The sequence below is a fragment of the Capsicum annuum genome, chromosome 12 (assembly GCF_002878395.1).
Source record: "Capsicum annuum cultivar UCD-10X-F1 chromosome 12, UCD10Xv1.1, whole genome shotgun sequence".
In the NCBI taxonomy this organism is placed as follows: domain Eukaryota; kingdom Viridiplantae; phylum Streptophyta; class Magnoliopsida; order Solanales; family Solanaceae; genus Capsicum; species Capsicum annuum.
Genome location: NC_061122.1, coordinates 3,679,381 through 3,699,329, shown reverse-complemented (window position 1 = coordinate 3,699,329; position 19,949 = coordinate 3,679,381). Strand labels below are relative to the sequence as shown.

The 19,949-nt window shown below is 33.2% G+C and overlaps 1 pseudogene; it reads right to left on the bottom strand.

The window, feature by feature from the left end:
- Positions 1-16,306: 16,306 nt before the first annotated feature.
- Positions 16,307-19,949, bottom strand: part of LOC107871701 — a 35,559-nt pseudogene continuing 31,916 nt past the window's right edge.

The following is a 19,949-nucleotide window of genomic DNA, read 5'->3' as shown; positions in this document are numbered from 1 at the left end:
GCCTCTGTTGTTGCTGCAGCCGACTCGTCCAGAATGCCCTTATGGCCTTATCCTAATTCTAGAGTTCTTAGGTTTATTTTAAATAAATTATCGCTCCCGTTTCATGAGCGTGAAAAACATTTTTATTGTAATTCTTACTTATCTAATAAAGCCCACAAGCATCCTTTTACCTAAATATCTGTGTAGCTCTAAACCACTTCAAATTATTTTTAGTGATTTATGGGAGCCATCACCAGTTTTATCTGTTGACAAAAACTTGTACTATTGTATTTTTGTTGATCATTATATGAAATACACTTGGTTGTACACATTAAAGACTAAAAGTGAAGTCAAAGAGATCTTTCAAAATTTCCATCCTATGATGGAAAAACATTTTGACACCAAAATTATGTCACTTTACACTGATGATGAAGGAGAGTATAAAGGTCTTGACCCTTATCTCTCAATTCACGGCATTGAACACCCTCAACCCCACCCTATACGCCTCAACGTGTTGCCCTTGCAGAACTACGACATCGTCATATTGTCGAAACTGTAAGAACTCTCTTACACGAGTCATCCTTTCCACCTCAATTTGGTCTTTCGCGTGTCATCATACTGTCTACCTCATCAATCGTCTATCCACCTCTCAATCCCCATTCCAACGATTACTGGAAAAATCACCAGATTATAGCTCTCTGCGAATTTTTGATTGTTTATGCTATTCTTGGCTCAAACCATACTCCAAAAATAAAGTTGAACTTAAATCCACTCCGTGTGTCTATCTTGGATTTTCCTTATCCCATTACTGTCACCGGTTTTTTGATCCAATATCCTCAAAGGTATATTTATCTCGAGATGTGCAATTTATTGAGAATGTTTTTCCTTTTAAAACTGTATTCTCCAATGTTGCACTTAACTCATCTCTCTTGAACTGAGAAAATACCACATCTTCACAGCCTACACCCAACCTTCCCCCACTTCAAGATTTACCTCCTTTAGAAATACATGCACGCATAGTTGCAAACCCCCCATCCACATCTGTTTCCTCTCAGGAAAAATCCTAGATCAACTCACACTCACAATCCTCCTCGGACTGTGCATCAACAGTGGACATAGATTCAGCTCCTACAATTTCTCCAGGTAAATCTCTATCTCCCTCTCCTTCTACAATTGCTATTGTACCGGACTCCTTTTTCCAAACTACTGACCTGCATTTGCCACCGCCACATCTCACTACAAGTTCACCATCACCTATCCCTACAAACATACATAGCAACCTACCTCCTCTCCTTGTTTATCAAGGTAGGAAAACCACACCTCCAACTTAAGTGGATCCTCGGACAACCTGTCCTTTCCTAAGTCAGAACTCACTCCCTGGTCTCCTCACTATCCGTCTCCCCCTATCCGCTTTGTCACTCTCTCCCAAAACAATATCACCAAATCCAAACAAATTTTTGATTACTTGACTAAATTGAACTGGACCACCATACCCACCACTGTCAAATAAGCACAAAAACATCCCGAGTGGTGTGAAGCGATGAAACAAGAACTTGAACGCTTTAATTAAAAACCATACTTGGGAACTTGTTCCTCCTGACCTAACTAAAAATATTATTTCCTGCAAGTGGCTTTGCAGGATAAAAAGGAAAGAGGATGGGTTCGCTGACAGATATAAAACACAACTAGTTGCAAAAGGCTTCACTCAAAGGCCGGTCATTGACTTCCATGCTACTTTCAGCATAGTCGTCAAGCCTACCACATTCCGAATAATCCTTTCTGTGATACTTCGCCATAACTGGAGTCTTGATGTCAACAATGCATTTCTCCAGGGCAACCTGACCCAGGAGGTGTACATGGCACAACCTCCGGGTTTCACTAATGATGACAAATCCACTCACATATGCTGGTTATGCAATACAATCTATGGCTTGAAACAATCCCCTCGGGCATGGTACATTGCCCTCACGGGTTATCTTTCATCCATAAGATTCATTAAGACAAAATTGGATGCCTCGCTACTCGTCAGGCAGGGTCTAGGTGACACAATGTTTGTCCTTGTCTATATGGATGACATCACTATTACAGGGAGCAACACTTTCCATATCGATCAGGTTATTGCTTCTCTTGCTTCTCAAAAAGTTTTCTGTTAAAGATTTGGGTAGTCTTCACTACTTTCTTGGTGTTGAAGTGATATGCTGCTTTGACGTTTTAATCCTCACCCAACAAAACTATGTGAATGAGATCCTAAATGATGAATTAATAACAGATTGCAAAAGTGTCCACACGCCAATGAGTGCGTCTGAGCTAATCACACTATTTGATGGTTCTCACTTGACTAATGCAACATGCAATTGCAGGGTCTTCGGCAGGCTTCAATACCTATCTTTCACTAGATCAGACATCGCATATGCAATAAATAAGTTGTCTCAATTTATGCAAGACCATCAAATCTCCATTAGAAAGTTGTGAAACATGTTCTTCATTACCTGCATGTCACCATCCAACTAGGCCTACGTGTAACCCCCATTGAGGACTTCAATTTGCACGTGTACTCTGATGCTGATTGGGGTGGGGATACTGCTGACAGAGTTTCCACATCCAGGTATATCCTATTTCTTGGTCACAACCCTATTAGTTTGTCCTCAAAGAAAAAAAATATCGTCACTCACTCCTCCACTGAGTTTGAGTATAGGGCAGTGGCTAATGCATTTTCTGAAACCCTGTGGGTTAACAATCTTCTCGCTGAGCTACGTTTTCCAGTACATCAGATGCCTACCATTTATTGTGACAATCTTGGAGCCACATTCCTGAGTAAAAATCCGATCCTCCATAGCAAAGTGAAGCATGTTGCAATGAACTTTCACTTTGTTCGCCATCATTTCAACATAAAAAAGGTTCAAGTTGTTCACGTCTATGCTGCCGATCAAATCGCTGACACCCTCACCAAGGCATTGCCTACACCTGTTTTTTAGAAAAAACTATTCAAGTTAGGCTTAGTGACTCATCGACTAACTTGAGGGGGCGTATTGAAACATTATGTGTCAAATTAGTTAGTAGTTAGAAGTGTAATCAGAATTTATGTTTCAGCAGTTCTGTTTATTTAGGACTACTCTAGTTTAGTTAGTTTAGGACTCATCTTAGTTTATCTGTAACTCTATTTAATACGTTTTTTGCTTCATTAATAAAACATCTTCTTTCCAGCATTTGCTCTATGTTTATATATAGTTCTTACAATTTTCTATATATATACTACTATAAGTTTTTGATGAAAGGTGTTCAACAGATCACCCTTCATTGCATATCGTTATACTAATGGGGCAAACCCGGTCCCATCACAATACCTTCGCCCCGATATCTTGTCTTTAAGGTTCCCCGTTACTTTATTAAAGCAAACTTTTTGCTCATCGTCTTCTTCTTTAGCTTAAAAACTTTCTCCTATCTCAACTTCTTTTCGTCGGTCAACAACCAAATAGATATAGAATAATTGGTGACCTAGTAACTTATCTATTATTACGTGTTAAAACTTACTAATAACATAAAAATCTTTACACTGTCAGTATATGTGGCTTAGCTTTGCATTGAAGATGCATCACTATAAAGCAAGTTTGTCTATCTCGTAAACATATAAGTAGTTACATAGTTTGCATTTTGGTAAGCAAGAAAGACAAACTGGTTTTCTAACTTCTAATATATGGAGTAACATTTATATATAACAAAGAGTTGAGGATCAAAAACACCATCATTCACATAGGAAAAGTGAATGATTAATAGTTTATGCATGTTTTGATAAACATTTGTTAACTGTTAAGGTAGTAAACTCACACACATGCTAGTCAGGTATGAACCTAAAAAAAAATGGGCTATAATAGGCTATACTATTTTACCTTTTATTCTATAACAAACTAAAATCTAAAATGTCATTAGCTTTGGAAAAGCAAAATTAGAGAGAAGAATAGTAAAAGATGGCAATCGGATTCGGCCAAAGCCACTAGCTTTGCTTCAAATCCTATCTTTGCCGTAAAAATTCATTGAATGTGTATATAGTATTAATTTAGAAACCAATAACTTAAAAATATTAGAATTCAGAACCCATAAAGTTCAAATCTTGGCTCGGGTAACATCATATTGTTTTTCTCAAATAAGTAAAAATTTCTTTTATTTGCATTTCTTTCTTTAATTTCCTTAAGGTCAAATGGCTTAGCCTTTTCATGTGCCATACATTTAGTGCAACAATATAATAAGATGCCCATATGAACACATCAAGGTCAATAATGTCATAATATAAATATCTAAAAGGGCTACAAAGTAATTTCATAGAACTAGGGTTTTCTAAGTGTTATAAACACAGCCTCCAAACTATATTATAGTAGGCAATAATATCAATATATGTATCTATATACTATATATACCTAGCAACTTTTTTGAAGACTCACACAAACTCATACTCATTTTTTTCCATTTTCTTTTTTCTTTACTCTTAGCAATTGTTTTGATTTATAGCCTTTGTATGTCAAAGCTTTGATACGCACCTGAATCGCCAATGTACGAATGTTGTTTGAACTTTTTAAAAATATTACGGCATTCGTGCTAGATCCTCACAGAATATAATACTTTTGAAGGATTGCAATTGGCACAATTTTAAGAGTCTGAGCAACAGATGTTTACATATGTCGATTCAGTTTCGTATGAAAACTATGACATACTTTAAAGGATGACATGCACAAGGTGCAAAACTTGGATTTCCACGAAGGGGATTCAAAATTTGAAAAAGAAGTTAATCAAAGGAGGTTCGACATCTATTATATATACATAAAATATAATTTTAATAATTTATAAATAATATAAATTTTTATCGATAGGGGTATAAAATAGTATAATGTATATACATAAAATATACAAAGGACGGCTCTGCCACTGAATATATAATTGTTTTTAATAATATTATGATAGTATGTAGATTTTGAAGACACTAGATCTACTTCAACTTGTAGCATTTTATTCAGAAGCCACTCTCTTTGAACTTATTTGGTAGGAATATGATTTATTACTAATTGTTTCTCATTATTATTTGGTAGGAATCAATTAAATTATCAAAATATATAGTAAGGCTAAAACTGTAATTATACATAATTAGGGTTTTCTAAGTGGTACAAACGCAGCCTCCAAAATATTCTATTTGGGTATAAATTCAACGGCCAAGATTTTCTTTAACATTACCCAATATACCTATATAAACACTAGCCACTTTTTGAAGCCTGACATTAATTCATAGCCATTTTTGCTTTTTTTTTTTGTATCTTTTTGATAGCCTTTGTATGTCAAAGTTTGCAAACACACCTGAACCGTAAAATATTTTTTAAAATATTTATATCGATTTAGGTTTGTATGCAAACTATGATATATTTCAAAGGATGATATATGCAAGATTTCTTTTTTGATGATGAGATTTAAACTTTAATCTTTTATGATTTTTACGTACTTATTTTGTTTACGATTAGGTCAAACTATGCAGATCTTGAATCCACTCTTTTACGATATCCTCAATTTTCTATACTTCCCCTTTTCTTTTTCTTTTTTGATGTTTTGGTTAAGTTTTATTGGTTCTAAACCGGGGTATATCGAAACACCTCTCTACTTCACTTGAGCCCAGACCCCACTGGATGGGAATACACTAGGTTTATTGTTGTTGATGTTTTGGTTAAGTTTTGATGGTAATACACTGGGTTTGTTATTGTTGTTGTTGATGATGTTTTGGTTAAGTTTTGTTGTTCAGACTTATTTATTAACTAGTTTAGGTGTACGCGCCTTGCGCGTGTACCTCACTTTATTGAGTTCACATGTTATACGAAATAAGATATTTATTTAAATAATGAATATAAATTCAATAATTAAATTCAACATCTTTTGAATAATTTATTTAATTAAACCTACCCTTTCCCAAAAAAATAACCCAATCGACATTCATCTACCACTTGTAAACTGCAACAAAACAATATGATGATAGAGACATCAAAACAATATAATTAACTCTAACCTTTACACAAAAATTTTCTCAAAGTCGTCTAAAACTCATCTACCACCCATAAACTATAATAAAATAATACAACTAAACTTTACCTTTACACAAAGAAAAAATCAAAACAGAGATATAAAATAATAGAGTTAAACCTAACCTTTAGCTAAAAAAATTTCCTCAAAGCCGATCGGCATTCATCTACCACCTGTAAATTCATCAGCGACCTGTAAATTACAACAAAATAATACAATAGCGATCACAAAACTTTAGTTTTGATGAAAATTTTGGCACTAAAGAATGCCTTGAATGAAAACAAAGAAGATATATATGTACGCACACGTTGAATTCTATTATGTTGACAAAAATAGTGAAGAAGTTGAGGGTTAGAAAATTAAGCATCCACCAATCTAGATATGCAACTGAATCAAGTTAGATGAGCGTCAATCATATTTTCTCAATAAGTAAGTCAGTTTCTTCTCTAGTTTAACATGCATCTCAATACTTATAAAAGTATTTCCTTAATATAATCCTATTTTGGGAGTATTTTTCTATCCTATTTTAGGGGCATCTTTCTAATTGATCAGTACAAAGGAAAATGTTAATTAATTTTCCTGCCATATATTTTACAAGTCCAATATATTTTAGGAGTTTAGTTAATATAATAAAAATAATTAAATAATAAATTAAAAAAATAATGAAAAGACAGTTTTGTCTAAAGGGAGTCTTTTGAATGAAGGACAAAAAGTTCAAATCACTTTTCTAAAGGCCTTCACACTTTTAATATATTATAGATTAAAAAAAAAAGAATCAATTACTGATAGATTTTATTATTAATTGGGGAAAATTCATTGCTAATCTTATTTAATAACGAATTATAAATAAATTATATAATCTATATAATGGGTTAAAATCGTTTACATCCCCCAACTTTGCTGTAAAAATCAAACACCCCTCAACTTTGAACAATAATCATTCTCCCTCCTTTTTCCTATTTGATTTTTAAAATACCTATTTTACCCTTATATTTATATCAACATTTGTATCTCTTTTTTTCTAAAAAAAAATTATAAAAATATTTTTTTTGTTTGATCTATATAACATATTTTCTATAAAAGTTGAAAATTGTTTTTAAGATAAAAAAATAAAAGTGAGAAATATTAATTGAGTATATAGTTTAATGATAAACTATAATGAAATAAATAAGAAAAAAATTAAAAATTAATTTTATTAAAAATGAAAACTCTAATATATACTTATACGTGAAAGTAATAGGTAATTATAATTTTATAAATATATTTTAATGTACGTATACAAAATAATTAATAGTTGAGGGTCTTTCGAAAATAATCTTTCTACCTTTTCGAGGTAGCGATTAGGTTTATGTACCCCTACCTTACTCAGACCTCACTTAAAAAATTTCACTAGATATGATTTTGTTGTAACAAATCAAATGATTGTCGTTGATGAATTTTAAACTATAATTTAGAAAATAATTCATATTAACAACCAAAATTCGTTTATCGATCTATATAGACATTAAAAAATAAGAGAAGATCAAAACTCTAATATATACTTATACGTGAAAATAATACATAATTATAATTTTATAAATATATTTTAATGTAGGTATACAAAATAATTAATAGTCGAGGGTCTTTCAGAAATAATTTTTGTACCTCTCCGAGGTAGCGGTTAGGTTTGTGTACACCTACCCTCCTCAGACCTCACTTAAAAAATTTCACTAGATATTGTTATATATGTATTTACATTATAGTGAATGTCTATCAAGATCTATCAAAATCTACTTTGATATCTATTAGAATTTGAAGCATCCGTCTTTTACTCAGACTAGCAGTAAATTTCCCCTATAAATAGAGGGGTTTTGTTCATTGTATTTACAATCTTATGATCTCTCATCCCTCAAGAGAAGAAATAAGAATTACTCTCTCTATTCTCTCTACTCTTCTTCTTTATTCTTTCTTGTTTTATAACACGTTATCATCACGAGACTCTGCCAAATAAGGTGAGATTATAAATCTAAAGGTCAAGGTTAGTAATTCCTTATGTTATTTTCCAAATAAGGTGAGATTATAAATCTAAAGGTCAAGGTTAGTAATTTCTTATGTTATTTGTATTTTTCTTTTAATGGTATAATTATTGTTGGATTTGAGAAAAAATAATTGGTTTGGAACCATTTATGTTTTAAATTTATTTCTCAAGAACAATATTAATATATTATCAAAAGAGATGATAATATGTTGGGTTAAAGTCCCATCGATTTATGCCTAAGATGCCTTTATATGGATAAGACGTTGATTTTGAATCTCAATGCACCATATTGATATATTATGATGGCTAAGGCAAAATAATGGGTATTTGATGAAAAGTCATGAAATATATGATAAGTCTGAAATATTACAACTTACTTCATTCTTGAGGTGTATGTGGTAGCAAGTGCATAATATGTCTGAAAGAAGACAAGTGATTGAATGCACGAATATACGCGTGGAGGGACAATATGATAATGATCATCAAAAGTGATGATATTTTCACACGCTTATATGATTATAAGATATGCAAGAGAAAAATTCTCTACATTATATGTATGCCTCGATTTGCTTCTGAAGTAACAAAATCTTGAAAGAGGTTATAAGCTATCATAATTTGATAGACTTAAGGCACGATTATATTCCATTCCTGGGAAATGAGAAACTTATTTATGCAAACGTGCACTTGATCACAACTCACCTCCAAAAGAGGTTGAATAATTTTGAAATCTACTTCTGAAGTAGTAAATCTGAAATTTATTTATGCAATAGTAAATCTGAAATTTACTAAAGAAAAAGTACATGTCATGGTAAACTTGGAGTTTACAAGAATAAAAATTCATAAATTGATATGAACGATTGTGACATCTCGAAGATGTGCATGTATTGAAGAACTAGAGGATTCTTCAAGAATTGTTTATGTCGTTTGTTCTCATGACAAGTTGGTTGGACCAACTAATATTGGGATTGGATCCCTTCAAATCTGAAAATTATAAAAGATGAATATGGGTCCGTTCACCTATCATGTGATATGTTGAAAAGATGCATCAATAAGATGATCACATGTACATTCTTGGTCAACCTACGTTTGACTTTCATAAAGTTACTTGTTCAATATAAATTGAGCATAATTTTCAGATTATGTAATCAAGATAATTCATCTTGATGATGATGGTTTAGCATTGAATGTCTTTGATAAATATCTAAACCATTGTTAATGAGAACAAAACTTAATGTATTGGTCTGAAATATGATATATTGCAATAGAATTTGTATGCATTAGACCAATAAATTATTATTATTTCTTCCATCTCAATTGGTTCAAGGACAGAAACCAATTATTCCATCTAATAATTTTGATGTGCGGTATACGATTAATGAATATACCATAATGCACAAAGATGGATTCCTCAAAGAAGTAGAGGATGTATGTTAGTTTTCCTAACATAAGGGGGAGGTTATAAGCGCTATGAAATATGTTAGGAATTATCACCATATCCTCATCCAAAAGATAATTCAAGTCAAATGCTAAAAGCATCTCATATTAAGTGTAAGTGCTCTTATTTTGTGTTCCTAAATGACAAAGTCTATGCGTGCATGAAGCGTGGTAGACTGATTGGTTCCACATGAAATAGTCCTTGAAAAATAAGGAGCATATAATCATAATAAGAAGGCAATGAACTCTTGAAGAGCCTACGACATATCACTTCATGAAACCTTATGAGAGGTTCATGTACCTGAAAATAATGAAGTGATGAGATCTCAAATGTTATGTCACATTGTGAACCGATACAAAATGATATATCATCAATATCTTTGACACAATATTGGCACAATATTGTGAAAGATTACGAGGATCTGAATTCTACGTTTATTTAAGCATGCTGACATAGAAATATTTATCAAGTGACATGAAAGGATGCATTTTGGTAAGCGTAAAACTTATTTGATTTGCATTCCAAACACTTGAAGATGTCACTTATGAAATGTTGAATATTGTCACTTGACAAAACTTAAGTAAAAACTTTTAAGGATTCAAACTACTTAAAGCATATAAAAGTTTCTGGGAAACTTATTTATAATCCTTATATTGTATAAGCTTATTGCTTGAACATCATTATAACTCTTGGAGAGTTTTCAAAGCAATAGATTATTTGCTGAAATTCGAAATATATCGAATTGGATTGGTTATGAAGTACCATATCTTAGTGCAATTGATGCACTCATGTACCTTGCAAATACTACAAGGCCAATAGCCTTTTCAGTCAATTTGTTAGCAAGGTATATTTCTGCTACTACTATGAGACATCAAAATAGGATAAAACATATGAGCTTATTTTATTCTAAAGATTGCAGTCCCGATCTTATTGGTCATGCTGATGTTGGGTACTTATGTGACCCGCAAAAGCTCGATCTCAAATAGGCTATGTGTTCATATGTGGTGGTACTGCCATATCTTGGAGATATACACAGTAGTCTATTATAGCCACTTCTTCGAATCATGCTGAGATAATAGTTATTCATGAAGCAAGCCGAGAATGTGTATGGTTGAGGTCCATGATACATCTCATTCGAGAAAAATGTGGTGTGAAATATGACAATCTACCCATAATTTTATACGAGATAATTCAGCATACATAACACATCTTAAGGGAGGATTCATAAATAGAGATAGAACGAAGCACATTTTGCCAAAGCTTTCTACATACATGAGATACAAAAGAATGATGATATTAACGTGCAACAGATTTGTTCAACTGACAATGTGATTGATTTATTCACCAAATCTTCTCCAATTGCAACTTTCAAGAAGATGCTGCACAAGATCGAGATGCAAAGGTCAAGGATGTGCTCATTAGGGGGAGTTAATACGCGCTGTACTCTTTTTCTCTTACGAGGTTTTGTCCCATTGGATTTTCCTTATAAGGTTTTTAATGAGGCAGCCGAAATGCGTATTATTAAAGATGTGTACTCTATTTCCTTCACTAGATTTTTTTTCTACTGGATTTTTTCTAGTAAGGTTTTAACGAGACACATTATCTACCAATTAGACATTCAAGGGGGAGTGTTATAAATGTATTTACATTATAGTGGATGTCTATCAAGATCTACTTTGATATCTATTTGGATTTGAAGCATCCATCTTTTACTCAGACTAGGAGTTAATTTTTCCTATAAATAGAGGGGTTTTATTCATTGTATTTACAATCTTATGATCTCTCATCCCTCAAGAGAAGAATTAAGAAGCACTCTCTCTATTCTCTCTACTCTTCTTCTTTATTCTTTCTTGTTTTATAATAGATATGATGTTGTTGTAGATTTATATTTGTTACAAATCAAATGATTGTTGTTGATGAGTTTTAAATTTTAATTTAAAATATAATACATATTAACAACCAAAACTCGTTTATCTATATAGATATTAAAAAATAAGAGAAAATCAAAATATGCATCTATATACATAATTACATACTCACATACATAATACATATAATTTAAAAATTTTGAATGTAAAATATACCTTTAGATTTTGTAATTAATTATAAAAGAATTTACTAATAATGTTAAAAGGTGGGCCTGAGAATTTGTATACCGACATTGAAATATATTTATAAAATTATAATTATCTATTATTTTCACGTATAAATATATATTAGAGTTATGATTTTTAATAAAATTAATTTTACTATTTTGCTCATTTATTTTATTATAGTTTGTTATTAAATTATATATTCGATTGGTATTTTTTACTTTTATTTTTTTATCTTAAAAATGATTTTTTATTTTTATAAAAAATATGTTAAATAGATTAAAAATTAAAAAATATTTTTATAATTTTTTTTTAAAAGAGATACAAATGTCGATATAAATATAAGGGTAAAATAGGTATTTTAAAAAATTAAATAGGAAAAGTGAGGGAGAATAATTATTGTTCAAAGTTGAGAGGGTGGGGGGATGTTTCGATTTTTACAGCAAAGTTTGGGGGTGTAAACGATTTTAACACTATATAATAGATTAAAGATTCGTTACAACGAGGCAATAGATTAAAGAATCATTAAAAAAGAGAAATACAGTGGTTGGTAGAGCATATATATCCTGACGTTTAACAAATAATACGTATATTTTTTTTTTTTATATGCATTATTTGTTTGAGGTTTAACATATGTATATTTATCCTTCTTGATATTGCATTATTTGTTAGACGGTGAAGATATATATATATATGCACTATTTATTATATGGGGGAGAGTATATATGTATCAATTTCTGAACAAGATCCGTATTTGCTCTAAATTGCAAAGTTAAAGTTGATGGAATATATTTTATATTTGACCCTTTTCCTATCTTTTAATGATTTTTAATTCCAATTAGGTATGGCTATGAATATTAATTCGTAATAGTTTGCAAGAGTTTTCTTTTATATGAAAGACTAATTAGTTTAATTTGCTATGAGAAAACAAATACAGTTATTCTTAACAATTGGGATGAGGAAGTGAATAAATAGTTGTTTGTAGCATCACAATTTAAAGAATAGTCATAGTTTCAACATCAACAACAATAACATGTATGTAGACATTATCTTATTTCAGAGATAAAGAATCAAAAGTTGATAACAAAAAACAATATATTAAACTAACCTTCTCTTCTATTGAATTTGAAATTTAAATTGCGAAATTCAAACTTTAAACTCGATAATATATACTAGAACCCAACTTCAAATTTGGAACATTAAACTTAAGGTCTAAAGTTTGGCTCTTGGAGAGGTCTGAAGTTTTTTTATTACGAAGAAATAACTCCCTTAACTTTAAATTAATTACAAAATATATTAGGTAAAGAAAATGGTGTGTATTTTAGGCTTGTGTATCTCCGATATAAATGAGTTTTGTAGATTTGAATACACTCCATTTTTTGGTCTGTGTACCTCAAATACACCCGAATTTTGACTTGTGTAGACAATTACATTTTTGTTGTTTGCCCTATATTTATCTAAATTTTATGGAACTTGTTTTAAGTGGTTAAACTTTAAACGTTTTCTTTTTATAATTGTGGTGTCTGGGTTAGATTGCTGTCACCTCGAGTAATTTCATGGCCAACAAAAGGTATCAAGTAGGGTTAGCTTGCGGGCACCTCAAGTAATTTCATGGCCAACAAGAGGTATCAATTAACTTTGTCCATCAAGGCTAAACAGATAGGAAGAAATCATCTAATGTTTGTCTCTGTTGAGAATTGAACTACCTGAATTGGTGTCGTTACACCAAGACTTGCAAGTCCTATTTCTGAGCCATAATATATCATGCATAATTCTTTCATTAGAATATAGTTCAGACCACCCAAACATGCAAGCAGTTAAGATATTTCATGTTCCAAAACACAAGTCAAAACTATGCAGAGATTCTTCAAATACATGGTGGTCATGTGTTTTTGGCAAACATGCAACTCTTTCATTATATGTAATTTCAATATTTTTGCAACATAAACAACCCTCTCTTTTGAATTCAAAATCATAATCAAATCATAACACAATTCAAGACATTTTATATCATACTTTTCAAGGTGCATTCAAAACAATCTATAACATATGATAAGTAAAGGAAAATCAAAAAATGAGAGGGATTTTACATAAGTCATGCTCTTAGTTCAATCATCAACCTTAAAGCACAATGCTTACATATATATATATATATATAGTTTCGAATAAATTTTGGGGATGGCCTAAATACTAAAATAATATCCGTAAGTCTTCTAAAACATGAGTGCATTCATAAATCCGAAAACTCTTTCTTAAAATCATGATTTCTATGCCCATGAGATTTTAGGAAAACTCCGCATACCTCAATTACGGGAAAAAGTGGATAATTCTTGAAGCCTTCGGTGTGGAGATTCCGAATCTCCAATCAAATACAAAAATTCACGTTTGAATCTTGACTTATTTGAGTTTTTAGTTTTAAACCCTAATGAGAGTTCTTGATGGATTTTTGTGAAAATATGAATAATGTGGTTATTTGGAAGCTTAATCCCGTGTTTAAGATGTTCAAGGGGTTGGAAAATACCCAAAACACCCTTAATGAGATGTATTAAAATTGCTGAACTTTCAGGTGCGCATAGCAGAGCATACGTCGCATGCACTATCTCATCGGACTGGAGCATGCATCGCATGCTACCTAGTATGAGATGCACCATGCGATTTATACAAATTGCATGGTGCTACTGTTTCGAAAATCAAACGCGCCCAAAACAATGTCCAAAAATTTTGAAACTTGTACGGTATTTTCTATAGACTTGCCCCATCGCAACACAACAAAGATTTTAAGAAGCGGAGGTCGGAAAGATCGAAAATAAAATCTCCGAATATTGAGAGTAAAAATGAGGCTAAGTCTCTTGACGCTTAGAATATTTTCAAGCTTTTAATTCAATAAGCATGCTACTACAATATAACACATGAAGGATTATTTTATGGGGCGTTACATAAATCTTAAGTCATATGTGAGGAAACCTAACCTGGGGATTAGAGATCCTATATCCAGGTTCAATGGAAAAAATAAATCACATGATGACTTGTTGTGAAAAAATATGTTGTTTATTTATCCCTCCCTATGATGTAAGTGCATTTGCCTGTATTGATTGTGAGGTTGAGTTTATTAAAATCTTAATGAATATCTGTAGCTCATATGAGTGGGGTACTAAATTACAGGAGCACTCTCGACGGATTTCACCTATATGAGTGTGGAGGTAGGCTGCTTCCTATGAGAATTTAGGCTTATTATCAAAAGGCACTCATTAAATTCGGTATAGCATAAGGCCGTAATGTGATGGCTATAAAGCTCATGTCAACACCTTGACTATTATGTGTAAGCAGTAACTTTTTATTTCCCCAAAGTAGTCATAGTTCAATTCTGAGACCACTACGACTTTGGAGTAAGAATTACTGTTTTACTAAGTGAAGGTTCAATGCAGAGCACACCTTCATTATGCATGATAGTCTTCTTTCAACTACTGGGTTCTCTTGATAATACTAAAATGAGTATCGGATTGAAGTTGCATTTTAATATTTTTGCATGATTTTTTAGAAGTTAGGTCATTATAATGGATGATTGATCATCTTTTCAATACCATTTCATTATCTCTTTAATTACCTAAGTGGAACATGTAAGACCCCGCAAAATCCTACGTCAAATTCAGCCCCTTTAAGCTTGAAAAGGGATCCAACACTTAGAAAATTTTAGCTAAGAGTTAAGGGCTTAGTTCCTTTTACGCCTTCGAACTTCGGGGGATCTATTTGACGACCTTCTCGACCTTCGTTTTTCGATTTTCAAGTTGATTCATGATGGGAAAGTCACTAGTATGTCTTGGGCACATTCCGGGCATATCTTGGGTGCATTTCAGGGGCATAACTTACTGGTTTGAAATGCTCCCGCATTCCGGGCGTATTTTAGGCAACAATTTTAGGGTCAACTTCCAACGATCATAACTTTCTGTATATAATGAACTGGGAGAGATGCTATATATCAAATGAAATATCTTTGAGTCTTCTTTCCAATGCACTGATTTAATCCTAATCCAACATCTGAGTAAAAAGTTATCTTCAATTTACTACATCATATCAAGCCTATCAATAGAGGGACTGCTGCGACTTCTTTGTTTCCTTGGGTATTTTAGTCTTTTTTCCCACCCTTGTTCAGCCATAAACACGAAACCTATTCCACTCTTGGACCCTTAACACTACACACAATAAAAACTTATCTCTTACGTTGGTACAAGAGTGACCTCGATCTCCCAAGCATCCAATGTTTCCAAGCTTGAATCCAACCCGAGTGAATCCACACTCAATGTTGATTTCCCTAGTTACAATTTCAGATTTGTGCATCAAGGAGAGAGGACTTGTCTTTCAATGTTACACAACATTCATCATCATAAAAATTTAATGAATTAATTCCTAGAAGGTTGTATTTATAGTGTATTACAAGAATACTGTAAAATGTCCAAAATGACCCCTTAGTCAAAGTCTTCAAGTGGGCTCCCTTGGAGTGCATTGTATGGACTGATTTTGGAGCCTAGTTAGGCCTTCCTTTGCACTTCACGTGTACACTCCAAGTCTTGGGTTCATTCACTCTCTCACTCACCCACCTCCGTGGTCGTACCCGTATCGTCCTTCTCTTCTTGAAAAGGATTCGACCTCGAATCTGTACGTTGCAAAATCAAGAGAAGACAAAGAAGCACACATCCTCATGACATGAGGGGCTAAGGTTAGCAAAAATACACATCACATGCCATGCCAATGTGGGATAAACTTGGAGTATACCCTCGAGTCCTTTGCGTTGAACATGAAAACCTCATTATAAATGGCACAATGGAAGAGGTCATCATTAACAAAAAGAGACAAGGAAGAACCTTTTCTTCCTTTATTAGCACCCACAATCAAACATTGCTTGTCATCTTGACCAAGAATCAAGTAGGAAGTGTAGAAATTCCCATATTCTTGGAGGGTGCCGGGGTAAAATGGGAGAAGTAACCAAGGGTATAAGCCAAGGTTAGCCCTTCCTTTTTCTAGAATGTCACTCCCACAACCACGTATGACATTTGCATTAAAGAGAAGTCTAACATTCAAGAATAGAGAGACACGGCCTAGAAGTCCTACCTCAAAAAGACATATGCCATCATTTACAACATTTCCATACACATGATCTCTATGAACAAAACTACTAGCAAGGCTTTTACCACACAAGATGTTCAAAGAGTCACGGCACCATCAAGATCAACTTTATAAACACCATCACTAACTTGAGATTTCTTAAACACGCCACACATATGCTCAAGTAGTGAAATACATTCATGAGTAAGTTGATCTTCATTCACATCCTCACTAGTTGTTGGCAACTCATATACCAACGTAGACTCACCTTGGTTCGCACAAGGGTCAACTAGTGTGTGAGTACTCTTGTCAATTGGTAATAGAACCTTGTTCAAGTTATAAGGGCTATCACTAGATGGACATAAATCAGTCTTACAATAAGAATCAGTTTCGTCATCTAAAGGATCAACTAGTGCTTGCGTACCTACAACAAGAGTTTGGTCCTCACGTAACCTAACATCACCAATGATACAAGCATGAGGAGCACAAGGATTAAAAGTTTTTGTTGAAGGTCCACTTTTCGGATTTGCAAAGGAATTGAAGACCTTTTGAAGCCTTTTTCAAAGCCTTGTCCAAGCTCGGGAACTACAAAGACTACAAGGTGCATGTATGAAAATGGACGTGGTTGAGCAATTCTTAAGTTCATCCAAGGGAGTGTATGTATTAAAATGTGAATACATGCCTTGAGTGCCTTAAAAACACTAAAAGTCATCCTCATTTATGCACTCCAAACCTACCCCCTTCACTAAGGGTAAATGTGTCATTTTCCATCTTCTTTGTAATAGACTATAAGTAGAAACCCCTTAGTCTTATTTTCTTAGTTATCTCATTCTTGAAATCACTTGTAATATTGAACATCACTTTCCTCTCAATAAGAGAGTAGACCACCACTTTGACATCACAAGAAATGGTTTCTTCTTGTGTTGTGTGTATCGGCTAGAAACGAGAGTGCTTGAGTGACCCGAGTTCCTCTTGTGTTCCGTAAGAACGTGGTTCTTGTTAACTTTTTTTGTGGAGTTTTTTGAGTATTAATACACTCTTTAGTTGCTGAATTATGATTTCTCATTGTGTCAAGTTACATATCTTCTTTATCGTTTAATTTTGAGTTTGTTGTTTCCGTTTAGTGTCTTGTGTGTGTGGACTGTTTGTGTGTTTGCGGACTGTTTTTGTGCTATTTTAGATACTATTTGGTATCAACCAAGATTATCACCATATGGAGACTCAAATACCTCTACTCTAGGTAAATCCGCAACTACATCCAATTGGCCACTACTAGCCACAAACAACATTTTAAGTTCATAGGAGTGTAGGGAATAGTGATTTTACCTCGTAGCTCACATGAGCTATGGCCTTTCTCTTGATGTGTGTCTGGGAATCCCACTTTCTCCAACCTTTCATTTGCCATAACTAGGTTTTGGGACATAGTGTCAAGGTAGGCTAAAATGACATTGGTGGCATTGTTGTCCGTGGGTTGAGAGGTGGAAGCCGCGGATTTCCTTGTAATTGTACCTAAAAAAAGAAAGAAAAGAACTCATACAAAACACACGTTATTTCAAAACAACCTCACCACACTCTCGCACACTTGATCGTCTCACACTTGGTTTCACAAGTGTTGAAAGCTGGCTTGTACTTTGCGAGTCATTGAGGGTCGATTCTACTCTTTCCCCGAATAGATTTTCATTTGAGTTGACTCAAGAAAAGTTTGTTATGGACTTGAACCCACAAGATACAACGATTTCACAAAATACAAAAGTACACAACAAATGCGTAACACGAATGAACGAACGTAAAAACTAACTAACAATCTAGTAGATAAGTAATAGTTTGCCAATTAGTATTGGAACCGACGAAATTGAAACTAAGAAACAACAAATGGAAACTAAGAAATCTAAAATTTGAGCTTAAATATGTTGCATGAACAGTAAAACATGATGATGTGGCAGCCACGTATTGGTCTCGGTTGCACACAACTTTTGTCGTCCAATTTCAAGTCTTGGTCAATTTTTCAATTTGGACTTTGGTGGAACTTGTTCAATGGAGGTAAACATAAAGTAGTCTTTAGAGATTCTTTATCAATTAAAATTTCAAGACTCAAAGTCTTGGACTAGACTTGTACTCCTCCTTAAAACATGGATCCTTGTTTTATGGAAAACTGGTTGAGATGTGATTGACTTGTTGGTGAGTGATGGTAAGTCTTTCAAGACTATCAAAGTTCTCACACTTTTTCCTTCACCTTTTTGGATATAAATTTAACTTTATTTTAACAAGGTATGAAGGTTTGGAAGAAAATCAAGAACACTTCAACACTCACAAAAAAAATCAACAACAATCTCCCAAGAACAACAACAAGGTCCACTACAATCTTCCAACAAACGGCCAAGTCCTTTAGTGTGGTGTTTTGGTCTTAACAATGACTGAAGATTGTGATTAAAAATAAGAATACAACAAATTTTCAAGAATAATAACAACACCAACAACGTCCAGCCCAAGTCCACAAGAAAGGTCACCATACGGACAAGAACAACAACATCAATACACGACCTAATTTGTCACAACAACAATCTCAACAATTCAATCTCAACTCAAGCTATAGACTCAATGTGTTAGTGATGAGAAAAAAACGAACACTTAGAGACAACAAAGACAAGTAAAAATCTCGGCCAAGACACAACAAAAATACAATTTTCGGCCAAGAACACAAAATGGACAGATTGCTCTCTTTTTTTGGAATTTTCAGTTTTCAACTTTTTTTTTGTAGTTTTCAAGTCTCAAGCCCAAAATTGATCTTCTTAGAACAAAATAAACAATGTATCTGATACCAAATGATACAGGAAAAATAACGGCAACACGAAACACACTCCAAAACAGTCCACAAATCTTAAGGATCTAAGGACCTTTTGGAGACCACTCCTGGATTCACTACAACAACAAGAATACAAGAATACAAGGATGTTTTTGACACCAAAAAAGCTACCAAAACATGATGAACACAATAAGATAGACAACAATATGATAAGAACAATAACAACAACAAACGTCTTGCACTAAACAAGAGGAAACACCACAAGATTACGATAAAAAAAAAAGGGATAGATAGATAGACCAATGGTTGGTATAATCTTAAGAACCCAAGAGCCTATTACAATATTGGACCCTTAACACTACACACAACAAAAAACTATCTCTTACGTTGGTACAAGAGTGACCTCGATCTCCCAAGCATCCAACGTTTCCAAGCTTGAATCCAACCAGAGTGAATCCACACTCAATGTTG